General features: G+C 49.8%; 2 non-coding genes across 2 annotated transcripts; both read left to right on the top strand.

Annotated features, from left to right (window-relative positions):
• Positions 1 to 8,236: 8,236 nt before the first annotated feature.
• On the top strand, positions 8,237 to 8,343 carry LOC147669124 (U6 spliceosomal RNA). Its single transcript, XR_015303741.1, has one exon. It is a non-coding gene; the product is annotated as a U6 spliceosomal RNA (small nuclear RNA).
• Positions 8,344 to 9,028: 685 nt separating this feature from the next.
• LOC147669123 (U6 spliceosomal RNA) lies at positions 9,029 to 9,135 on the top strand. Its single transcript, XR_015303740.1, has one exon. It is a non-coding gene; the product is annotated as a U6 spliceosomal RNA (small nuclear RNA).
• The last annotated feature ends 1,396 nt before the right edge of the window (positions 9,136 to 10,531 follow it).

Below are 10,531 nucleotides of genomic sequence, written 5' to 3'. Positions count from 1 at the left end.
ATCCACCTACAAATGTGAACTGACGTTCAAAAATAAAACATTTGAAAACGGACCATTTTCCACATTTCTGAAGCATGACGTAATGGGGGGGTGTTATATCTTTTGTCGAAAATCAGCCGTTTTGGCTCGAACATTAAATGCCTCCAAATGGTATTTAATTAACTTCCCGGGGTGAAGAAACCCTTTTTGAGAACTCAGAGTGAGTAAATTGGCCATTTTCATGGACTTTTAACCATTCCATAAATCTTGTGTTTAGGGCCCCTGGAAGCATGAAAATCACTTTAAACATGCTAATTTTAGCTCTAACACTGATGATCCACCTACAAATGTGAACTGACGTTCAAAAATAAAACATTTGAAAACGGACCATTTTCCACATTTCTGAAGCATGACGTAATAGGGGGGTGTTATCTCTTTTGTCAAAAATCAGCTGTTTTTGCTTGAACATTAAATGCCTCCAAATAGTATTTAATTCACTTCCCGAGCCCCTGGAAGCATGAAAATCACTTTAAACATGCTAATTTTAGCTCTAACACTGATGATCCACCTACAAATGTGAACTGACGTTCAAAAATAAAACATTTGAAAACGGACCATTTTCCACATTTCTGAAGCATGACGTAATGGGGGGGTGTTATCTCTTTTGTCGAAAATCAGCCGTTTTGGCTCGAACATTAAATGCCTCCAAATGGTATTAAATTAACTTCCCGGGGTGAAGAAACCCTTTTTGAAAACTCAGAGTGAGTAAATTGGCCATTTTCATGCACTTTTAACCATTCCTTAAATCTTGTGTTTAGGGCCCCTGGAAGCATGAAAATCACTTTAAACATGCTAATTTTAGCTCTAACACTGATGATCCACCTACAAATGTGAACTGACGTTCAAAAATAAAACATTTGAAAACGGACAATTTTCCACATTTCTGAAGCATGACGTAATGGGGGGGGTGTTATCTCTTTAGTCGAAAATCAGCCGTTTTTGCTCGAACATTAAATGCCTCCAAATGGTATTTAATTAACTTCCCGAGCCCCTGGAAGCATGAAAATCACTTTAAACATGCTAATTTTAGCTCTAACACTGATGATCCACCTACAAATGTGAACTGACGTTCAAAAATAAAACATTTGAAAACGGACCATTTTCCACATTTCTGAAGCATGACGTAATGGGGGGGGGGTGTTATCTCTTATGTCGAAAATCAGCCGTTTTTGCTCGAACATTAAATGCCTCCAAATAGTATTTAATTCACTTCCCGAGCCCCTGGAAGCATGAAAATCACTTTAAACATGCTAATTTTAGCTCTAACACTGATGATCCACCTACAAATGTGAACTGACGTTCAAAAATAAAACATTTGAAAACGGACCATTTTCCACATTTCTGAAGCATGACGTAATGGGGGGTGTTATCTCTTTTGTCGAAAATCAGCCGTTTTTGCTCGAACATTAAATGCCTCCAAATGGTATTTAATTAACTTCCCGGGGTGAAGAAACCCTTTTTGAGAACTCAGAGTGAGTAAATTGGCCATTTTCATGCACTTTTAACCATTCCATAAATCTTGTGTTTATGGCCCCTGGAAGCATGAAAATCACTTTAAACATGCTAATTTTAGCTCTAACACTGATGATCCACCTACAAATGTGAACTGACGTTCAAAAATAAAACATTTGAAAACGGACCATTTTCCACATTTCTGAAGCATGACGTAATGGGGGGGTGTTATCTCTTTTGTCGAAAATCAGCCGTTTTTGCTCGAACATTAAATGCCTCCAAATGGTATTTAATTAACTTCCCGGGGTGAAGAAACCCTTTTTGAGAACTCAGAGTGAGTAAATTGGCCATTTTCATGCACTTTTAACCATTCCATAAATCTTGTGTTTAGGGCCCCTGGAAGCATGAAAATCACTTTAAACATGCTAATTTTAGCTCTAACACTGATGATCCACCTACAAATGTGAACTGACGTTCAAAAATAAAACATTTGAAAACGGACCATTTTCCACATTTCTGAAGCATGAAGTAATGGGGGGGTGTTATCTCTTTTGTCAAAAATCAGCTGTTTTTGCTTGAACATTAAATGCCTCCAAATAGTATTTAATTCACTTCCCGGGCCCCTGGAAGCATGAAAATCACTTTAAACATGCTAATTTTAGCTCTAACACTGATGATCCACCTACAAATGTGAACTGACGTTCAAAAATAAAACATTTGAAAACGGACCATTTTCCACATTTCTGAAGCATGACGTAATGGGGGGTGTTATCTCTTTTGTCGAAAATCAGCCGTTTTGGCTCGAACATTAAATGCCTCCAAATGGTATTTAATTAACTTCCCGGGGTGAAGAAACCCTTTTTGAGAACTCAGAGTGAGTAAATTGGCCATTTTCATGCACTTTTAACCATTCCATAAATCTTGTGTTTAGGGCCCCTGGAAGCATGAAAATCACTTTAAACATGCTAATTTTAGCTCTAACACTGATGATCCACCTACAAATGTGAACTGACGTTCAAAAATAAAACATTTGAAAACGGACCATTTTCCACATTTCTGAAGCATGACGTAATGGGGGGGGTGTTATCTCTTTTGTCGAAAATCAGCCGTTTTTGCTCGAACATTAAATGCCTCCAAATAGTATTTAATTCACTTCCCGAGCCCCTGGACGCATGAAAATCACTTTAAACATGCTAATTTTAGCTCTAACACTGATGATCCACCTACAAATGTGAACTGACGTTCAAAAATAAAACATTTGAAAACGGACCATTTTCCACATTTCTGAAGCATGACGTAATGGGGGGGTGTTATCTCTTTTGTCGAAAATCAGCCGTTTTTGCTCGAACATTAAATGCCTCCAAATGGTATTTAATTAACTTCCCGGGGTGAAGAAACCCTTTTTGAGAACTCAGAGTGAGTAAATTGGCCATTTTCATGCACTTTTAACCATTCCATAAATCTTGTGTTTATGGCCCCTGGAAGCATGAAAATCACTTTAAACATGCTAATTTTAGCTCTAACACTGATGATCCACCTACAAATGTGAACTGACGTTCAAAAATAAAACATTTGAAAACGGACCATTTTCCACATTTCTGAAGCATGACGTAATGTGGGGGTGTTATCTCTTTTGTCAAAAATCAGCTGTTTTTGCTTGAACATTAAATGCCTCCAAATAGTATTTAATTCACTTCCCGAGCCCCTGGAAGCATGAAAATCACTTTAAACATGCTAATTTTAGCTCTAACACTGATGATCCACCTACAAATGTGAACTGACGTTCAAAAATAAAACATTTGAAAATGGACCATTTTCCACATTTCTGAAGCATGACGTAATGGGGGGTGTTATCTCTTTTGTCAAAAATCAGCTGTTTTTGCTTGAACATTAAATGCCTCCAGATAGTATTTAATTCACTTCCCGAGCCCCTGGAAGCATGAAAATCACTTTAAACATGCTAATTTTAGCTCTAACACTGATGATCCACCTACAAATGTGAACTGACGTTCAAAAATAAAACATTTGAAAACGGACCATTTTCCACATTTCTGAAGCATGACGTAATGGGGGGGTGTTATCTCTTTTGTCGAAAATCATCCGTTTTAGCTCGAACATTAAATGCTTCCAAATGGTATTTAATTAACTTCCCGGGATGAAGAAACCTTTTTTGAGAACTCAGAGTGAGTAAATTGGCCATTTTCATGCACTTTTAACCATTCCATAAATCTTGTGTTTAGGGCCCCTGAAAGCATGAAAATCACTTTAAACATGCTAATTTTAGCTCTAACACTGATGATCCACCTACAAATGTGAACTGACGTTCAAAAATAAAACATTTGAAAACGGACCATTTTCCACATTTCTGAAGCATGACGTAATGGGGGGGTGTTATCTCTTTTGTCGAAAATCAGCCGTTTTTGCTCGAACATTAAATGCCTCCAAATGGTTTTTAATTAACTTCCCGGGGTGAAGAAACCCTTTTTGAGAACTCAGAGTGAGTAAATTGGCCATTTTCATGCACTTTTAACCATTCCTTAAATCTTGTGTTTAGGGCCCCTGGAAGCATGAAAATCACTTTAAACATGCTAATTTTAGCTCTAACACTGATGATCCACCTACAAATGTGAACTGACGTTCAAAAATAAAACATTTGAAAACGGATCATTTTCCACATTTCTGAAGCATGACGTAATGGGGGGGGTGTTATCTCTTTTGTCGAAAATCAGCCGTTTTTGCTCGAACATTAAATGCCTCCAAATAGTATTTAATTCACTTCCCGAGCCCCTGGAAGCATGAAAATCACTTTAAACATGCTAATTTTAGCTCTAACACTGATGATCCACCTACAAATGTGAACTGACGTTCAAAAATAAAACATTTGAAAACGGACCATTTTCCACATTTCTGAAGCATGACGTAATGGGGGGGTGTTATCTCTTTTGTCGAAAATCAGCCGTTTTTGCTCGAACATTAAATGCCTCCAAATGGTATTTAATTAACTTCCCGGGGTGAAGAAACCCTTTTTGAGAACTCAGAGTGAGTAAATTGGCCATTTTCATGCACTTTTAACCATTCCATAAATCTTGTGTTTATGGCCCCTGGAAGCATGAAAATCACTTTAAACATGCTAATTTTAGCTCTAACACTGATGATCCACCTACAAATGTGAACTGACGTTCAAAAATAAAACATTTGAAAACGGACCATTTTCCACATTTCTGAAGCATGACGTAATGGGGGGGTGTTATCTCTTTTGTCAAAAATCAGCTGTTTTTGCTTGAACATTAAATGCCTCCAAATAGTATTTAATTCACTTCCCGAGCCCCTGGAAGCATGAAAATCACTTTAAACATGCTAATTTTAGCTCTAACACTGATGATCCACCTACAAATGTGAACTGACGTTCAAAAATAAAACATTTGAAAACGGACCATTTTCCACATTTCTGAAGCATGACGTAATGGGGGGTGTTATCTCTTTTGTCAAAAATCAGCTGTTTTTGCTTGAACATTAAATGCCTCCAAATAGTAGTTAATTCACTTCCCGAGCCCCTGGAAGCATGAAAATCACTTTAAACATGCTAATTTTAGCTCTAACACTGATTACCTCCTCGTTAGTCTTCCTCGCCCCCTGAGTTACAAAGTGAGCTTTAGCTCCACAACAGAACCCTCCAAAGCAAAAAGAAACCACCTCCCACCCCCTCCCAACATGGCCGACCAGTTCCACCTGACCTCTATAAGAGGCGGGCCGGCCCAACCAATCAGCCTGTTTTTTTTGTTCTGCACGATTCTCTCCAGAGCACTGTTCAGGTAAGATGGGCCGGCGTGAGCTGGCCCTTGGGTTTTAGGGTGGAGGACCTGCTCTAGCGGTCCCTGGTGCCTTAGGCCTAAAAATCCCCCCCCTCTTCCTTCCCCCGGTCCTGTGGGGCCGGTTAGGTACTGCTATAGCATGCCAGTGGTTTACAGGGGGGGGGGGCGGCGGGGGATATGGGGTGTTTGGGCATCCCTGTGTATCCCCAGGTCGTTACTAATGGGCCCTGGCCAATAAGTGGGCTTTGGGTCCGGCGCTGGGGGTTCTCCGGTGTGTGTCTGGGGCTCCGGTTGCTTTCTGGGCATGTGTCCCGGGGTGAATCCCGGTTTTCCCTTGCTGTACGAGCGCCCCCTGAGTGTGGGGGATGCCGGGCATATTGGGTCCCGAGTGGTTTGCTTGTGGACTTATGAAACGCCCGTTTACGGGTGGGGATTCATTCACATGCCTTGGCCCAAAGGGCGCCTCAGTGAGCACTACGTGCTATGTGACCTAGCTTCCTGAGGGCTTCTCTGTGTATAAAATTGTACAGTCACCTGCATATGTAGAAAGACGGGAGACACTCCCTTGACTACTGCTGGGAAGTGAAGCTACTTCGCTTTCGAACATGCCCCTCACACTGACGCTGGGTTTCTTACCACACGTATGCTGGCTTAGCCCTGCAAAGGAGGAGAGGCAGTCGATACAATGTCTGCGTGATTGGGAGTTTTCACTTTCACCATTCAGTGTGTGGCGTATGATTGCCTGCCTTGTTTTCTGCCATATTCCGAGACACGCGTGGCAGATGCGGCGCATTCGCTCTGCCACGGGGCTGCATCCCCGTGTCAGCGGCGCGCTTCCTGGCCTTGCGCTGCGCCTGGCCGGGGTAGTGAGCCTCGGCGTGGGTCTAAGGCGCCTGACTCAAGAGAGCTTGAGCTTCTGTGATGCTGAGCCTTCTGGTCTCCGCATAAAAAATTGCGTATTACGTTGACTCTCATGATATGGAACTTCGGTACTACGAAGCCTTGCAGCACCTACCTTGTCGGTCGGCGGGTCCTCGGGGCTCGGCTGGTCGGGTACGGGTGTTTGGTCTGCAGCCTCGGATCAACGGCGCGGGTCGCTTCCGCCTCCTGACGGGGTTTTCATCCTGGGTCCCGCGGCTGGTTGCAGCGCGGGGATTGGCTACGGGTGCCTCCCGCCTCTTGGGGGCGGGGCGTCGCTCGGACAGGTGCGGCCTCTGTATCGACCAGGGCTGCTGGTTCAACTGCAGGCGGCAGGCGCGACGGCACGCGGAGCGGGGCTGACGCCCTGAGGAGGGTCCGAGGCGCTAGAACGCGCAGGTGAGGCTTTTGCCGTTGGTGGGCCTGCCCCCACGAAGGGTCCGTCCCTGCGGGGGCGGTGTTGTGTGTTTGCTGGCGGTTCCACCGGATCCGCAGTCTGCCGTCCTAGGGCGGCTCTGCTGAGGCAAGGTGTTTTTCCCAGCGCCTGGGGCGCGTTCAGGGGGACACGGCTGTTCCAGTTGTCATCCGGGGGGCCCGTGTTTCCCCCGTGGACGGTACGGTCTGGGGCGTGTAGCCAGATTGAGGGCTCAATGGCCTGTTGCGTCCACTACAGGAGGCCGTAATCTACCTCTTTAAGTCCTGGCCTCTCTTCCGTCACCGGCGACGGAGCCTCCCCTTCCGGAGGGGCTCGCTGCGGCTGCATTTTTTGATCCGTGGACTTGTGCCTTCGGTGCGGACAGCCCTCACAGGCCAGGGTTCGAATCCGGCCTGGGCTGTAGTAACGGTCCCCTGCCACGGGCGGGTCTTCTGTGCACGGATGGCGTGTTTTTGTCGCATACACGGCCCCCACGAGGCTTAGGAAGCCTTGCCTCCACCTGAGGGGCGTCTCTCTGGGGGTGCCTGAGGGTACCCCTGCGGCATTGGGCCGTTCCGCCCTGTAAGCGCCTGGTCTCGTTCGCTCTCAGTGAATGTGCTGGGTTGGGCCTGGTTGGTCCACGGATGGGCGGCCTGGGCATACCGGGTGTTGTGGGCTTTGGGCATTCATACCGGCGCCTTGAGACCCTTAGGGGGCGTTGTGCGCTTCTCTTGGGTCGCTTACGCGACAGACGTTTTAGCATGGCCCCTGTGCGGGTGGTCACGCGCCAGGTTGTGGACAGCAGACCCTGAGGCAGAGGTCTTGCCCGGGATCCCCGCCTCGCCGGGTCTGGGGCTCAAATATTCCACCGACCTGTTTATCCTCGCCTCGGTGCCTATTCCTGACATGGAGTCCCACTCTGCGACTCAGGGCAATAGCTTGCTGGTTCGCCAGGAGGGCCCCCACATCGCTAAGGCTGCCTGTCCTCCACATTGTGGGTGCCCGAGAGTGGAGGCCCCACGGGGAGTGCCTGGGGGGTTCCACAGCGACGGTGTCCGGTCTTGCGGTTTTCCGCGGGATCCTCCTCCTCGGAGGGTTAGTGGTGCTCGCTTCGGCAGCACATATTATAAAAATGGAAGGTTGTCACGCACTTTCGTGTAGCGTTCCTTATGCATTCTCCTTCCCTTGTCTCGCCTGTGGTTCTTTTCTGGGCCCATGGGTGGGGACTGGGCTCCTGCCCCGCCTGGTGGAGCTTCTTCGCCGGGTAGGGGGCCTGGGTGTTCCCTGGGTGAACGTTTGGTCCTTCTCGGCCTCGTCGTTTGCGTGGGTGAGACGTCTTGTCAGCGGTGTCTCTCCCCCGTCGACTCCCTGCACGATGTGCGGTGGGCCCTTCGGCCCCCGTCTCGGGCTTGTCCTCCTGCGGGGGCGTGTGCCTGGTCCCGGTTCTTCCCTCTGGCTCTTTCGGGGGGGTTTGGCTGGGGCGTTTGGGGGGCGTTGGGATCTCCTGCTGTCTCGCAGCTCCTCGTGCTTCGGGGGTTGCTGGCAGTCCTCCTGGCCTGCCGCCTTGGCACCTGTGCTTCGTTGTCCCCATGTATTGGCCGTGCTCGCATTGGCCACTCATGTACAAAAGTTGGAACAATTCTGAGGAGATTGGCGTGGCCCCTGCGCAAGGTTGTCTCGCTTATTCGTGAGGCGTTCCGTAAAACGGGTCAGTCGGCCTGGGTGGGTCGGTTTCACCGGTCCTGTCCCTTCGGGCCACCCTTCCCCCGGGGTCCGGCTCTGTGGCGGCGGCTCGACTGTGTCGGAATTTCCTTCGTTGCCTTGTCTCGCCCTGACCCCGGTGGTGTTTCGGCGCCTGGTGCCTCGGCTCGGTCTGCCTCCGGTGGATAGGTTCTGGGAGGGGGACTCGGCCCTCCTGCCCGGGTTCTGCTCCTCCTTCCGGGTCCTTATTGCCCGGTCTTTCGCGTGGCCTTTCGGTCTGATGTCCGCGTTTCCCCCGTGCCCTCTGATTTTCGCGGGTCCTCGGCTGGATTCGCTTGGGCAGGGCTGGGGTGCTCCTGGGTGCTCGACCCGGCTGCGCATGGACTTGTTTTGGGGTGATGTGCCTGGCACCCGCGCGTGGTTGCCGCGCATGTCCTGGTGCATTCCTGTTTTTGGCTCCCGGCGGGGTCCTCCGCCCCGGGTTCCCTCTCCTTTGGCCGAGCTGGCGATTCGAGCCACCTGGCCGATCCCGGATCTTCCCGTACTGGGATTGGGTCCCCCGCTCTCGGCGCCGGTGTTGAGCCGGCTCTTGTCGGCTGGCCTGCCTCCTTGTGCAGGCCTGGTTCTGGAGCGGAGGAGGCTGCTTGCTCGGGGGTTGTGGCTTTGCTGCTGGGTTCCCGCAGGTGTTCCAGTGCTCGCTCCGGCAGCACGTATACATGTTTTGGAAAGATACAGAGAGGATTGTCACGGCTCCGGCGCAAGGAGGTCACGCTAATTCGTGGAGCGTTCCATGTTAGTGGAGCAGTGTGGCTCAGGGGTTGGAGGCGGCAGTCCCGGTAGCTGAGATTGGTCCTGGACCAGGGTTCAATTCCCCGCCTCGGTGGGTCTTGGGCTTAAATACTTCCATGGACTCGAGAATTCTCATGCCGGTGCCTACTCGTCTCACGTGTTCGCACTCTGCAACTCTGGGCAGATGCTTGCTTAATCTCCACTAGGGCCCCTTGCGGCGGGATGCCTGACTCTCACCTTGTATCCTGCTGGGGTTATCTCACAGGGGAATACCAGGTCAGGTTCCCATGGCACGCACCTTGATGCCTTGGGGTGATACGTGCGCTATGCACATCGCAATACACTTGCATACTCCCTCTCTCGTTCTACGAGCTCTTCGGGGTCCGCCCTTTTGGGCCCCGGCCCTCGGTGGCTCTGCGGTTCCTCGCCTGTCAGGTGGTTTTCCCTGGTGGCGATGGTGTCTGCTGGGCGGAGGGGCGTGCGGGGGTCGTTCCTCCGCTCCCCGCCCTTCTTGCGGGTTTTGCCGGACGGGGTTGTTCCTCCGGCTTGTCCCCCGTGTCTTTCCCGGGGTTCCTTCCCTGGGGCCTCGGACTCAGGTGGTATAATTACTGCTTTTCCCGGCCGACGAGGTTCCTCCCTTGTCCGTGCTGGTTGTTCGGCGTGCTGTTTTGGCTTCTCTTGGCCGCACGTCTTTCCTTTCCCGGTGGGAGGACCTGTGTTGTGTCTTTTGGCCCGGTTCGTTCGGGCCGCTAGCCCTCGTTCCACCTTGGTTCGCGGGCTTACACAGGCTGGCATCCTTCCCTACGCTTCGCTGGGTTCGGTGGATCTGGCGGGGGCCCAGGGTCGGTCCGCGAGGTGTGGCTCTGTTCCCTGGGCCCCCGTCGTGGGTGTCTCCTCTGTGGAGTTTTATCTGGCTTCGGCGTGGTCGTCCCCCGCCTGGTACGTGGGTCTCTTGCAGTCCCGGGGGGTCTTCGCTGGGGCCATTCTGAGTGCTGGAGCTGCGACTCCTGGTTGGCCTTCTTTTCCTGGTGGTCTTGATTTCAGGTTTCCTGTGATCCCTGTTTTCTTTTCAGTGTTATACATCAACCTTGGGTTGGTTTCTCTGCATCACCGTGTGGTGTTGTTGTTATGGTGGTCAATGAAGCCTTGTTGGCTTGGGTATTTGCTCACTTTGTAACTCAGGGGGCGAGGAAGACTAACGAGGAGGTAATGCCCCGGTTACTTACCGGTAATCTTCATTACTCCGAGTATAGTCTTCCTCGCCACATGAGTTCCCTCCCCCCCTCCCTGTCTGGCTATCGGCTTCATTGTTTGCTTGGTAGATCAGGCTGATTGGTTGGGCCGGCCCGCCTCTTATAGAGGTCAGGTGGGACTGGTCGGCCATGTTGGGAGGGGGTGGGAGGTG

The sequence above is a fragment of the Lissotriton vulgaris genome, unplaced genomic scaffold (genome assembly GCF_964263255.1).
Source record: "Lissotriton vulgaris unplaced genomic scaffold, aLisVul1.2 SCAFFOLD_7871, whole genome shotgun sequence".
Classification (NCBI taxonomy): Eukaryota; Metazoa; Chordata; class Amphibia; order Caudata; family Salamandridae; genus Lissotriton; species Lissotriton vulgaris.
This window is presented reverse-complemented; position numbering and strand designations above follow the sequence as displayed.